General features: G+C 46.1%; 1 protein-coding gene across 2 annotated transcripts in view; it reads left to right on the top strand.

The window, feature by feature from the left end:
- The window catches only part of HIP1 (huntingtin interacting protein 1), a 137,654-nt gene that overhangs the window by 27,383 nt on the left and 95,095 nt on the right, over positions 1-15,176 (top strand). The window lies entirely within an intron of this gene.

Raw genomic sequence — 15,176 nt, 5'->3', positions numbered from 1 at the left:
CACTGTGTCAAGAATCTTAAAAGTATTACTCCTTTTGACCCAGTAATTCAAGCTCTAAGAATCTATCCTAAGAAAACAACTTGAAATATAAAAACCTCTTACATACCAAGATGTTTATCATGTTTGTGTGTTAGCTAGTCGTGTCCGACTCTTTGGCACCCCATGGACTATAGCCCACCAGGCTCCTCTGTCCATGGAATTCTCCAGGCAAGAATACTGGAGTGGGTTACCATTTCTTCGCCAGGAGATCTTCCTGACCCCAGGGATCGAACCCAGGTCTCCTGCATTGGCAGGCAGATTCTTTACCATCTGAGCCACCAGGAAAGCCAGTTTAATAATGGAAAATTGTAAGGTCTTCCCTGGTAATCCAGTGGTTAAAGATCCACCTTCCAAAGCAGGGGACGTGGGTTCGATCCCTAGTTAGGAAACTGAGATTCCACATGCCTCAGAGCAACTAAGCCTGTGCATCGCAATGAAGACCCAGAGCAATCAAAAAATAAATAACAAAGTTGTTTTTTTTTAAACAAAAGTAATGAAAAAATTTAAACAACCTAAACATTCAACAGATGGTGGATGAGTAATTTCTGATGCATCCAGTGCTTGGAAATGCCTGCCACATAGTAGGCATAAAATAAAATAGCTGCTGAAATGAGCCAAAACATCCATAGAGTGTTTATCATATTATGCAATCTTGTAAAATTATATTTGTATTATTTTTAATAATGTGGAATTCTTCAACTTCAAGGAGAAAAATGACATCTAAAAGTTTACCTAGGGACGTCCCTGGTGGTCCAGTGGTTAGGAATCTCCATGACAATGCAGGGCAGGGAATTCCTGACAATTCCCTGGTCAGGGAACTAAGATTCCACATGAGGCCCAGCAGGTAAGCCAGGGCATCGCAGCTAGAGTCCACGCGCCTCGACCAAAGATACCACATGACCAAATGAAGACCCCCGCGTGCCCCAACAAGACCCGATGCAGCTAAATAAATTAAAAAATGTTTTAAAGTTTATCTGGAATATGGTCTAACCCTCTCTTTTTTAAAAAAAAACTTTTTGTTTTGTATTGGGGTTTAGCCAATTAACCGGAGAAGGCAATGGCACCCCACTCCAGTACTCTTGCTTGGAAAATCCCATGGATGGAGGAGCCTGTTAGGCTGCAATCCATGGGGTCGCTAAGAGTCAGACACAACTGAGCGACTTCCCTTTCACTTTTCACTTTCATGCATTGGAGAAGGAAATGGCAGTGCACTCCAGCGTTCTTGCCTGGAGAATCCCAGGGACGGGGGAGCCTGGTGGGCTGCCGTCTCTGGGGTCGCACAGAGTCGGACATGACTGAAGTGACTTAGCATAGCATAGCATTAGCCAATTAACAATGTTGTCATAGTTTCAGGTGAATAGCAAAGGGTCTCGGCCATACATACACACATCTAACCATCTCTTTTTAAAAGATTTCATTTATTGGTAAAAATAAAGATAAAAAGATAGCATAAGGAAAAGAAGGAAATAAATAAAAAGGTTACCTCTGGGTGCAAGTCGCTCAATCGTGTCCGACTCTTTGCGACCCCATGGACTATACAGCCCATGGAATTCTCCAGGCTAGAATACTGGAGTGGATAGCCTTTCCGTTCTCCAGGGAATCTTCCTAACCCAGCGATCGAACCCAGGTCTCCCACACTGCAGGTGAAATTTGTTAGCTGAGTTACAAGGGAAGCCCAAGAATACTGGAGTGGGTAGCCTATCCCTTTTCCAGCAAATCTTCCCAACCCCGGAATCAAACCGGGGTCTCCTGCATTGCAGGCAGATTCTTTACCAACTGAGCTATCAGGGAAGCCCTCTGGGTGGTGGAATATTAAATAAGCCATCTCCCTAGCTGTTGCACAATCATCGGACCTGTCCCAGCTAGGACAGTTTTCCCAGGATTTCCTCATCTGGCAGAGAAGAGGAGGATCAGAAAGTGGAGAAGACAGCTTGGGATGGGCTCTTGCTGCACCTGCGTGATGATTTAAGTAAAGGTTTCTGCCTTCCTTAGGGCTGAGGCATCTGACTCAGAATGCTGGGAAATGCAGAATGCATGAAATTTATTCCCAAGCTCTTCAGTCAGTTCAGTTCAGTTGCTCAGTCGTGTCCGACTCTTTGTGACCCCATGAATCGCAGCACACCAGGCCTCCCTGTCCATCACAAACTCCCGGAGTTCACTGAGACTCACGTCCATCGAGTCAGTGATGCCATCCAGCCATCTCATCCTCTGTCGTCCCCTTCTCCTCCTGCCCCCAATCCCTCCCAGCATCAGAGTCTTTTCCAATGAGTCAGCTCTTCGCATGAGGTGGCCAAAGTACTGGAGTTTCAGCTTTAGCATCATTCCCTCCAAAGAAATCCCAGGGCTGATCTCCTTCAGAATGGACTGGTTGGATCTCCTTGCAGTCCAAGGGACTCTCAAGAATCTTCTCCAACACCACAGTTCAAAAGTATCAATTCTTCGGCGCTCAGCCTTCTTCACAGTCCAGCTCTCACATCCATACACGACCACAGGAAAAACCATAGCCTTGACTAGACGGACCTTTGTTGGCAAAGTAATGTCTTTGCTTTTGAATATGCTATCTAGGTTGGTCATAACTTTCCTTCCAAGGAGTAAGCATTTTTTAATTTCATGGTTGCAGTCACCATCTGCAGTGATTTTGGAGCCCAAAAAAATACAAGTGATGGGACCGGATGCCATGACCTTAGTTTTCTGAATGTTGAACTTTAAGCCAACTTTTTCACTCTCCACTTTCACTTTCATCAAGAGGCTTTTTAGTTCCTCTTCACTTTCTGCCATAAGGGTGGTGTCATCCACTGGAGAAGGGAATGGCAAACCACTTCAGTATTCTTGCCTTGAGAACCCCATGAACAGTATGAAAAGGCAAAATGATAGGATACTGAAAAAGGAACTCCCCAGGTCAGTAGGTGCCCAATATGCTACTGGAGATCAGTGGAGAAATAACTCCAGAAAGAATGAAGGGATGGAGCCAAAGCAAAAATAATACCCAGCTATGGATGTGACTGGTGATAGAAGCAAGGTCCGATGCTGTAAAGAGCAATATTGCATAGGAACCTGAAATGTCAGGTCCATGAATCAAGGCAAATTGGAAGTGGTCAAACAAGAGATGGCAAGAGTGAATGTCGACATTCTAGGAATCAGTGAACTCAAATGGACTGGAATGGGTGAATTTAACTCAGATGACCATTATATCTACTACTGCGGGCAGGAATCCCTCAGAAGAAATGGAGTAGCCATCATGGTCAACAAAAGAGTCCGAAATGCAGTACTTGGAGGCAATCTCAAAAACGACAGAATGATCTCTGTTCATTTCCAAGGCAAACCATTCAATATCATGGTAATCCAAGTCTATGCCCCAACCAGTAACACTGAAGAAGCTGAAGTTGAACGGTTCTATGAAGACCTACAAGACCTTTTAGAACTAACACCCAAAAAAAGATGTCCTTTTCATTATAGGGGACTGGAATGCAAAAGTAGGAAGTCAAGAAACACCTGGAGTAACAGGCCAATTTGGCCTTGGAATATGGAATGAAGCAGGGCAAAGACTAATAGAGTTTTGCCAAGAAAATGCACTGGTCATAGCAAACACCCAAGCTCTTACCAGTACCCATTTTGCGCTAGGGACCAAGGGTGCAAAGTTCAAGAAACCTCTCAACACCGGGGAGTTCATATTCAAGATCAAATAAATCCATTAGGTTTTCAGACCATCTTCCGTGCATGCATCTGTCACAACCCACACAGTTGACATCCCTCTACCTGCAGCCGTTTCTAGGTTACCTGAGTGTTCATTTTGTGGACAGTCTTCACCCTCTATTTATTCTTGTGGTTTGTGGCCTGGCCTCCTCCTGGACATACAGACAGTCACTGACTGTACTCTAAGGAGACCAACTGCCCCGTTCCCACTGCCAGTGCCAGGGCATAGCCAAAATGTGTGTTTAGAGTATTCATTCCTATATGTATGAAAGTGAAGTGAAAGTGTTAGTTGCTCTGAGTCCTGTCTGACTCTTTGCGACCCCATGGACTGGAGCCCACCAGGCTTCTCTGTCTATGGAATTCTCCAGGCAAGAATACTGGGGTGGGTAGCTATTCCCGTCTGCACTGGATCTTCCCGGCCCAAAGATCAGACTCAGGTCTCCTGTATTGCAAGCGGATTCTTTACCGTCTGAGCCACGAGGGAAGCCCTTGGATATGTATAGATAAATTTATATTAGGTTGGCCAAAAAATTAGTCTGGGTTTTTCCAAAACATGCATGTATCTATCCCCTGGTGGAGGGAATGGCAACCCACTCCAGCATTCTTGTCTGGAGAATCCCATGGACAGAGGAGCCTGGCAGGCTACGGCCCATGGGGTCGCAAAAAGTCGGACATGACTGAAGGGACTTAGCAAGCAGCCATGCACATACATGTATACATAGTTTTCTACAGTGAGCGGGTGTTGCCTTTGTAAAAAATTTTAAAAGAGTCTGCTCTGCATTTCCCTTTAGGGTTTCATTCTGTGTTTGCTCTGTTGCCTTGCTGTCTGTGTCAGCTGCAGGCTGTTCAGAAGGCTCTGAACAGAGGGAGGAGGAGTCCCGGGTGTAGCCACAGAGTGGAGCTGAGCCAGGCAAGCTCGCAGAGAACGAAGGGGGCCTTGAAGAGAGCTTCCAGTCATCAGGTCTGCTGGAAGCACTAGTCCTTTGCCCATCACTCAAGTCGGGGACACCCAGTGCCGTGGGGCCACTGTCTGGCTGCTGGCGGCCGGGGAGATTTCAGCGATTTGAGGTTGTTCTTAGGACCCAGAGCTGGGAGGGTTGTGATGAAGCCCCTCCCACGCGGGTGCAGTGCAGCTGTCCTGGAGAGAGGGCCAGAGGCCACCGAGAGGGGAGGGAGGGCGGGCAGCAGCTGCTGGCGGTGGGAGAACCGGGTGGGTGGAGCCTGACAGGTGAAGCTCTGTGTCCCCGGTGCCCTCATCCGGAGGGGCATCCTGGCGCATCTCCCCTCAACCCAGCTCCCTCTCATCCGGGTGGCGCTTGGCTGCCTCCCAAGTCGTTCTCCTTGAGAGTCTCTGCCAAGAGCCCCACCCTCACCCCCTCTTGTGGACCCAGCAAGGTGGGCACCCTGTTGGAGCCTGGACTCCACGTTCCCCGGGTCCTCTTGGCCTTGGACACTCATTGTGAGGCTGAGGCCCTTCTGTTTTTGTGGTGGGGCTGTCTCACTCTCCGATCACAAAAAGTGCCAGCCATCTCATCCTCGGCTGCCCTCTTCTCCTGTCTTCAATCTTTCCCAGCATCAGGGTCTTTTCCGATGAGACAGCTCTTCACCTCAGATGGCCAAAGTATTGGAGTTTCAGCTTCAGCATCAGTCCTTCCAATGAATATTCAGGACTGATTTCCTTTAGGATTGACTAGTTGGATCTCCTTGCAGCCCCACTCCAGACACCTCCCAGTCCTTCTTAAATGTCAGGTGGATGATGAAGGGATGTTTGCTGCTTGGGGTTCATTTGAATCCTGCAGCCTCACTCCTGAAGTCCTTGAAGAGCATACCCCATCCCATGTACCTTGGCCTTGGCTGACCGGCAGAGCGGGGATGGATTAGCAGCAAATCCTCCTACATTAGCAAGGAGGAAGGGGGTGCCCGGTCAGAATGGTTCGCTTCTGTTTATGAGTTTTGTAGCAGGTGTGTTCTGGAATGTACCAGTGTGTGTCTATATGTATCTGTCAATGCCTTCTTAAGCATCCCAAGATCAAAGGCTTGTAGAAGCAACGAAAACTCTTGTCTCCTGAAAAATAGGAATATTAATTTTCTCGGGGCTACTGGATTTGTTTGTTTTGTATTGGGCTTTGTGTGTGTGTGTATGTATAAAATGAGGATTTTAGATAAAGAGTTGATTTAGATAGAGTTTATCTAAACTTAATAGGCATTATCTAAACTTTTATCTAAACGACAGGCATTTAATTTTTTAAAAGCTTAAAAATATACTAAAATCATAAGAAACTGAAATATACTAAAATGGGCTTCCCAGAAGGCTCAGTGGTAAAGAATCTGCCTGAAGGGAGTGGGTTTCAGAATGCGGAACACGTGTACACCCGTGGCGGATTCATGTTGATGTATGGCAAAACCAATACAATATTGTAAAATAAAAAATAAATAAATTAATTAATTAAAAAATAATAAAAATAAAGAATCTGCCTGCCAATGCAGGAGACGCTGGTTCAATCCCTGGGTCCAAAAGATTCTCTACAGGAGGAAATGGCAACCCATTCCAGTATTCTTGCCTGGAAAATCCCATGGACAGAGGAGCCTGGTGGGCTGCAATCCATGGGGTCACAGGAGTCAAACAGGACTGAGTGACAACACACACATGCATATACCAACTGTCATAATTAAAGCAGTTTAGAGCTTGGCAACTTTTGGCTTGGTGACAGACAAAACAGAAACAATTAGTTTATTTAATACTCTTTCATGGATACAAGGAAATAAATGAGTTTTTCTGAAAGTATCAGTTTCTTGAGAGAGAATTTAACAGGCATTTATTGATTGCTTGACATGAGCAGGCATTGTGCGAGCCCTGTTTGCACCTGTGGAGAATGGACAAGGCAGGTGCCACTTTCATGGGTCCAGTGGGTGGGCAGACTGTTCAACTGTGATGACAAACATCCTGTGGCCATAAAGAACCGGTGCTGTGGGTGAGTAATAGTAAAACCGCCTTGGGGATGGCAGGAAAGGAGATTGAGGCCAAGATTGGAAGGAAGAGCAGGAATTAGCTGGAAGAGAAGGTCAAGGACATTCCAGGAGTGGAGAAAACACTTCTCATTCCTGGAATGGTGTGGCATGCCTGCAGGGTAGACAAGGAGGGGTTAAGGGGTTTAAGGTGGGGATGAAGCCTCAGGATAGATGCACAGGATCTTGAGGCTGTGTTGAGAAGGTTATATCTTATCCCAAGGACAATGGAAAACCTTCAAAGGCCAATGAATGTCATGATTGCCCCTTGCACTCTTTAAAGATCTTTTTGGCATATAGTTGTGGCCCCATAAATTTTTGAATGAAGTGGGTAGGACAGGATGAAAGGAAGGCCTCATTGTCAAGAAAGAAGAGACTTCCTTGGTGGTACAGCGGCGAAAACTCCGCACTCCCAATACAGGGGGCCCAGGTTCAAGTGACCCCCGGTCAGGGAACTAGATCCCACACGCCACAACTAAAAAAGAGCCAGTCAAGCAGAGATCTTGGGAAAGAGCTTTTCAGGAGGAGCAAACAGTATGTGCAGAGGCCCTGAAGCAGGAACCAGCTTTTCAAGAGTCAAGACTGCCTGAATATCTGGAGCAGAGTGAGTGAGGCAGAGAAGGATAGGAGATGAAGTTGAAAGTTATTGTGTATAAAATACATAATGAAGAACCTACTGTATAACAGGGAACTGTACTCAATGTCTTAGAATAACCTATAATGGAAAAGCATCTATAGATATATATCTGTATATCTGACCTTGCTGTACTCCTGAAGCTAACACAATATTGTAAATTAACTATATTTCAATTAAAAAAATTTTTTTAAAGAGAATAGGAGGAAACGAGACACCCTATTATTATGGCTCAGTACCCTGATTTTAATGTCTGTTTTATGAAATCAAAGTGACTGAGAATTCAAGAATTGGCCTTGTATTTTTACAATCACAGTTTAATTTTGAATTGGAGGTATGCCCATGCATTAATAAAGTGTGTAAGGTGGTATGACTAATAATATTAAACTAACATGGTTTCACTGATGGACAGAGTTTTTTTTTTTTCATTTACAGTGTCTCACTTGATCTCTACAACAACAATAAAAGCAAGTTTTATTGTTTTCACATTTATTTTACATAAGGGAAAAGAAGCTTAGGGAGTTAATTAAGACTTTGCTAAGTATCAAGAATCCACGTCTTCTAAATCTCACGTTCTTTCCAATATTACCCCATAAGTCAAGCAGACGACTTCATCTTTTGTTTATTCAAATCCTCAGGGTATGTTGCCAAGGTTTCTTTTTTCAGAAAGTCTATTTTTGAAAAATATTAATAACTTTGATGCTTTTCCTATTCCAGCGATTATTTTTAATAACCTTTTTCTGTTAATAATACTAATGCTAATTGTAGAAAATCTAGAAAAACATTTTGAAATCTCACTCAGATAAGTGCTATTGATATTTTAGTGTTTCTTTCCACTACCTGCCTATAAATCTGTGTGTATATATACACATTTGTTGTTTAGTCACTGAGTCCTGTCTGACTCTTTGCAATCCTTTGGACTGTAGCCTGCAGGCTCCTCTGTCCATGGAATTTCCCAGGCAAGAATACTGGAGGGGGTTACCATTTCCTTCTCCAGGGGATCTTCCCGACCCAGAGATCAAACCTGAGTTTCTTGAGTCTCTTGCATTGGCACGCAGATTCCTTACCGCCGAGCCACCAGGGAAGCCCATATATACGCATGCACTCAGTCACTTCAGTAGGGTCCAACTCTTTGAGACCCTATAGACTGTAGCCCTCCAGGCTCCTCTGTTCGTGGAATTCCCAGGCAAGAATACCGGAGTGGGCTGCCATGCCCTCCTTCTCCTTCCCGACCTAGGGATTGAACCCCCATCTCTTGAGTCTCCTGTACTGACAGGGGATTGTTTTACCACTAGTGACAGCTGGGAAAGACCCATATATACACATACATATATGTTCATATATTGATCATTTTTGTTAGGAAATTGTGCTCATACTGTAAACTGTTTGATATGATGTTGTGAAAAGTGACAGGGCCTGACAGTGAAGGTTAATTAGGCCCTGAAGCCAGCATGTAGCAGCCCTGTTAGCTGTGCACCCTTGTCACGCTACTTAGTCTTTTTGGAACCTCAGAACTCTATGAGCTGATTACAAACCTTCGTGCACTCTCCTCCGATCCCAGGTGATCTCTGTTCCTGGGATCAGGAGCTGGCCTGTGTCTGAAAGCCGCCCTCTCCCTCTCCCCTTGGCCAGCAGGGTCCTTGCGGTCAGTGCCCTCGCTCATACCCTCTGATTCGTTGCCCCGTGACCTCCGTAACATCCTCTCCAAGCAGCTGACTCCCAGAGCAGGCAGGCCCCTTCCAGTCTCTGGATGATCTCCCGGAGGCAGTCTGTGAGTCTCCAAGCATGTCCCCATACATACAACAATCTACATATCAACAGTGTCCAGGTAACAGTATACAGGCAACAAGGTGCATATCAACAGCATCCACCTAACAATGGACATCTTGGATGTTGTTTATATCAGCAAAAGGGCTCTGCTTTTATTTGTTTATTTTGGTTTTTTTTTAAACTGCCATATAGAAGGAATGGTTTCTTTTTAAACAATACTTATTTATGGGTCTTCCTTGCCGCTCGAGGGTTTTCCTGTAGTTTTGGAGAGCAGGGATTTCTCATTGCAGTGGGTTCTCTTGTGGGCTCAGTGACCTCTGGGCTCAGTGTTGATTCGAAAACACTAAACCACCAGGGAAGCCCCCAGGGAAAGGGTTTTTAAAGCATGTGTGACACCAAGAAGCTATAAAGAAGTTGATCAATTTGGCTATGTAAAAATCAAAAGCTCCAATACAGGAAAAGATACCCTGAGCAGAGTCAAAAGACACAACACCCTCCACATGCAGCTGGGCCTCTAACACTGCTCTGTGACCCCCCTAACTTGTTCAGCTTGTACTTTCCAAGAAAACCAAAGTCATCATGTGTAAATGTTCTCTGCTTCCGCCATCGGACCTGTAAATGTATTGAACTCAAACCCATCCATTTCACCTCCTGTCTGAAGCTAACGCCGCCTCTGTGCTGGGTTCCCATCCACCTTGCCCCAGCAAGCCCGTGGCTATGTTAATTGCCCAAGTCCCCTCGCCCTACCTGCTGCTCCCAGCCTGTCTCTTACCCCCCGCCCACTGGGTTTCACCTCCTGGATACGTCCTGTCTCTGTCCTCTCCTCTCTTTCTTCGCTTCGCTGCTCGGGGGCAGGCCTCATCATTTCATGTCTGGACCATTGCAGCAACATTCTCTCGGGTCTCTTTCAACCTGGCCATCTTTTTTTTTTTTGTTTGGTTTTATTTTGGCCAGAACTTTTTTTTTTTCCCCGACCACACCCCTCGGCTTACAGAATCCTAGTTCCCTGACCAGGAATGGAACCCGGTTCCTCGCCAGTGAAGGGCTGAGTCCCGACCATCAGACTGCTGTCTGCACGGCCACCCTTAATATTGTCCTCCACACAGGTGCCAGCGAAGCCTCTCACACTAAGACCTGCTCGCAGCCCCTGCCATCGGTCAGTCTCATGTTCTGCAGCTTGGGGATCAGAGCCCTGTGGAAGGAATGCCCTCCTGGGTGGGGGAGCACCTATAATTTGGGAAAAACCTCCCATCCAATTCGAGTCCCAGCCTTGATCTTGACATTGCAAAGCGCTCTCCTCCGTGACCCCTAATTGCCCAGCTCCCCAGACTCACCTGCCTTGGACTTTTTGCCTTAGTGACAACAGCCTGCCACACACCTCCCCACCCCTTCCAAGAACACGCTTACTGCCCTCCTTCACCAGGGCGGCTTCTGGTCATCTTCCAGAACTCCACTCAGCCACCGTGGACCCTGAGCCCTGGGCTGGGTAGTGACACCGCCTCCTCCGGGCAGCCCTAGCATCCTGCACGTGCCTTGGTGGTTTGTTGAGCAGCCTGGTGGTCTGGGTGCCTCTTAGGAGGCTGGTTGGGAGCTGGCTCTAGAAGGTGGAGCTCATATCACCACTTGAGCCTCACTCAGCTTTGGGTTCTAGCAGCCAATTCTTGGGCGATGGGAACTGCCCCACTTCCTTCCTCTCGAGCATCTGTCACAATATTGAAACTGTATTAAAATGATGTCTTTGTGTTTGTCTCCACCCTCCACTGTAAGCATCTTTAGAACAGGGACACTGTTTTTTTCACACTCCCTGGCATGTACCCAATGCTACAGCTGAACCGAAGAGGGATTTGGCAAAGCCCGGACAGGGTTTAATGTTTTCTTGGTCTTTGTACTGGAACAGATGGTCATAAAGACAGTTTATGAGATGTCATTAGGATAAGTGTAAATTCCTGTAGTTTCATCCAAAAGTTACAGGCATGTGAATTTCAGGCGGGCCACTGTGGCTTTGCAGCAGTTTGTGTGATAAGAGGTGGGGATTTTCACGGAGGAAGCAGCCAGGGTGGCAAGGCTGCAGGATGCTGCTGGGAGGTTGACCTGCCCAGCTGGTGTCCCCGAGACGTTGCTCTGTCATTATCCCCACTCTCTCTTGTGTCTTCAGTAATTTTCCCTCCCATCCGTCTGTCCTCTCAGCCTGTAAACATGCCCATGTGTCCCCCAACCTTTCTTTCTCTTTAAAATAGTTATTTATTTATTTATTTGGCTGCTCTGGGTCTTAGTTGGGCTTCCCTGGTGGCTCAGACACTAAAGAATCTACCTGCAATGCGGGAGACCCAGGTTCCATCTCTGGGTCGGGAAGATCCCCAGGAAAAGGGAATGGCAACCCACTCCAGTATTCTTGCCTGGAGAATCCAATGGACAGAGGAGCCTAGCGGGCTACAGTGCATAGAGTTGCAAGGAGTCAGACAGGACTGAGCAGTTAACACTTTCACTTTCCAGATCTTATTTGCAGCATGTGGCATCTAGTTCCCTGACCAGGGATTGAACCTGGGACCCCTGCATTGGGACCTTGGAGTCTTAGCCACTGGAGCACCAGGGAAGTCCCTCCCTTAACCTTTAAACCCACTTTCCCACCTGGCTTCTTCCTCGAGGTGTCCCCCCACTCCTGTCCTTTCTTTTCACACACCTCTGCCTCCTCGTCATCTGCCCTCCTTTCTATCAGAGAACCCTTTCCCACCTTCAATTCCTGGACACCACGTTCTCTTGATTCTTCCTCCCTGCCCAGAGCTAACTTCGTCTTATTGGAAAGATGATGACCCTCCAATGCCAGCTGCTTCCCCATTTCTGATTTTGCCCACCACGATGCTGTTGGATACTCCCCCTCCCTGCCCCCAGCCATGGTTCACCGACTCCCTGCTTCCCTTAAGTCTGTCTTCTCCTCACGCCATCATCCATCTCTCTTTGGTTGCAGTTCTTGTCTGCCTGTAAACAAGTGCAGATCTTTCCCATCCTTACGCACCCTGCTGGCTTCTCAGGACTCTTCCATCCCCTTAGGAACCTTCCTGGGATTCTCTACCCTTCACCGTTAGCCTTCTCCAAAGAAAAGGCCACCTCCCTGCCTTCCTCTTTCCCCTCTCCCCAGATGTTCAGCATCTCACAGTCAGACTTAGATCTGAGTTTGTCTGCTGTGGTTGCTCGCTAAATGATGTCAGAGACCTAGCCAGCAGCTTTTTTTTCCAGCCACACCATGAAGTTTTGGGGGTCTTAATTTCCCCACCAGGAACTGAACCCGGCCCTCTGCAGTGAAAGCACCGAGAGCCCTAATCACTGGACGCCACGCAATTCCCAGCACCTTTAATTGAGTGCCTTGCCTCCCTGCTCTCCCTGGTTCCCATCCTCAGGGATCTGCCTGCAGGATTTGGCCAACTCCTCCTTCAAGGGCGGCCCCAGGCTTCATCTTCTCCTTCCACACTGTCTGGACTTTCTTGGGCTCTGGCAGTGGCCACTCCTTCTATCCTAGATGGAGACTTTGCCTGGGGCTCTGTCCTTGGTCTTTTCTCTTCTTAACACTTTCCCCATTGTTTATGATAATAAATGTATTAAATAAACATATTATCATGTCTGGGGACAGCCTGGCGCATTTAACAGGGATGCTTGCCTACAAGGGGTCCTCAGTATTCCTCAGGAGCATCAGCTAATGGGAAGAGCATGAGTTTTAATGTAAACAGACACAGATTCTGATGCCAATCCTGGCCTTGATCCTTGTCTGTTGCATGATCTCGGGCACACTGATTACCTTTCTAATTACAGTAATCGTGAGGATGAAATGTGATAATGGGTGCTCAGAAAAAGCGGCTTCCTTCTCCTTCCTGAGATGGAAGGAGCTGGAAAAAAACGGAGTGGGGTGGGCACCAGCATGGGGGACCCTAGGACACCCAGTGAGATCAAAGCCAAGCATTTGTGTGGCTTCAGGATTCAGAGGAAAGCCATTGGCACGACTGTTCTCATCTGCCAGGACCCAGAATTCTTCCTGAAGGATCTTCAGTTTTAGCCCTGGAGCTGGCCGGAAGTAGGAGAAGACAAGATGACCTGAAGCAGCATCTGAGGACATGTGAGATCACTGGCTGTGTCCCCACCCATAAATGACCGGCCAGTGGTTGGAATTTTGCTGCACTTGTCCTGGCCCTTTTGGCCTGCACACTGGCCTGCCTTAGTTCACTCTCCTGCTGTTTTTATAGTTGTTTTCCCTGCTGTCCTTCATCCCTCGACCCCCACTACATGCATGAATACCAATACCCAACCCCAATGCCCCCTTCCTGACTTTCCCTCCATCGGAGTTCAGCTGCTGGGGTAGGAGATTCCAGGGTCTTATCCCAGGTCTCTCAGCTCTTCAGATGTTAATAGCATCACACCCTGTCAGCTGGGAGCTGGGTAGATGTGTATCCCACCTGCAAAATCCTTTGAAAACGAGGAAGAAGCTGGTTAGCCAGCAAGCAGATTTATCTGGCAAGAGCCAGGGTGTCTTTCTCTCTCCCATTTTTTTTCTTTTGAGCTTTTTTTTCCGTTAACATTTTTAGATCGGCCTCTTTCTTTTAACCTGCTGTGTAGTATTCCTTAGAATTAAAACGCTGTCTTCTGTTTGGACTTTGTGCTGTTGTGGGAAGAGTTGAGATGCTTTTGCTTTTTCCCTAGGAACGCTGCTTCAGGGAGTGCCCTTGAACATGACTCATGGGAGTGTTTCTCTAGGACAGATCCCAGGGCTTAGAGCAACGATCCCCAAGCTTTTTGGCACCAGGGACCGGAAGACAGTTTTTCCACGGACCGGGGTTGAGGAGGGGGGTTGGTTTCAGGATGGTTCCATTATATTTATTGTGCACTTTATTTCTATTATTATTATTACATCAGCTCCACCTCGGATCATCAGGCATTAGATCCCGGAGGTTGGGGACCTGTGGGTTAGAAGATATAAGTATATTTATGTGTATTTGAAATTTTATTAGATCCTGCCAGATTGCCCAGATCAAAGACTGTACCACCACAGGAAAAATGTTTCTTTTTTGGTGTCATCATTTCATGTCTTGCCTAAGAAGGTATTCTCATTGCTAAAGGTATAAACAGATTTTTCTGTATTTTCTTCTCAGTTTGTTCTTCTGAGTAAGTTCTAAAAAGTTTTGCTTTTTACATTTGACCCCACACACCCTGGAGCACGGGGATTTTTTTGGTTTTTTTTTTCCATTGTACTGGTACCTCCTGAAGAGTCCGCTTTGCGTTTAGACTTGCTGTTCCATTTCACTGACCCATACGTTTACTGCTGTACTACTACGGTCATGTTTTAAGTATTTATCCTTTAAAACATTTTTTTGATCATATAATATATATACAACATATAAATAAATTATATATAAAAATATAAATTTATATATGGATATAAATTTATAAAACATAAATTTTCCATTTTAACCAGCTTTAAGGATACAGTTTAGGGACTGCCCTGGTGGCCTAGTGGTTAAGATTTCACCTTCTAGTGTAGGGGCGCATGTTCAGTCCCTAGTCTGGGAACTAGGAGGCTACATGCCTGGAAACCAAAAAGCCAAAACGTAGAAGCAATACTGTAACAAATTCAATGAAGACTTAAAAAAAAAAAATCTTGAAATTATACAGCTCAGTGGCATTAATGGCATTCTTTGTGTTGTTCAACAGTCGTCACTGTTTCCACAATTTTTCATCGTTCCAAATAGAAGCTCTGTACCTATGACACAGGAGTTCCCTCCTCCCCTCTAACCTTGTGCCCTGTAATGTCCACTCTACTTTCCGTGTCTGCAAATTTCCGTATTCTAAATTTCACATAAGCGAAATCATACAGCAGTTGTCCTTTTGGTCTGGTTTATTTCACTTAGAATTAGTTTACAGGAGTCATCCACGTCATATCATAAATCAGAACTTCATTTCTTTTTATAGCTGAAGAATATTCCATCATATGGATATACTCTGGTTTATATATCCGTTCATCTGTTGACAAGCAACTTCCTTTTGGCTGTTC

This window comes from Bubalus kerabau, chromosome 23 (assembly GCF_029407905.1).
Source record: "Bubalus kerabau isolate K-KA32 ecotype Philippines breed swamp buffalo chromosome 23, PCC_UOA_SB_1v2, whole genome shotgun sequence".
Lineage (NCBI taxonomy): Eukaryota > Metazoa > Chordata > Mammalia > Artiodactyla > Bovidae > Bubalus > Bubalus kerabau.
The sequence above is the reverse complement of the archived record's forward strand: the minus strand, read 5'-3'. Positions and strand labels throughout refer to the sequence as shown.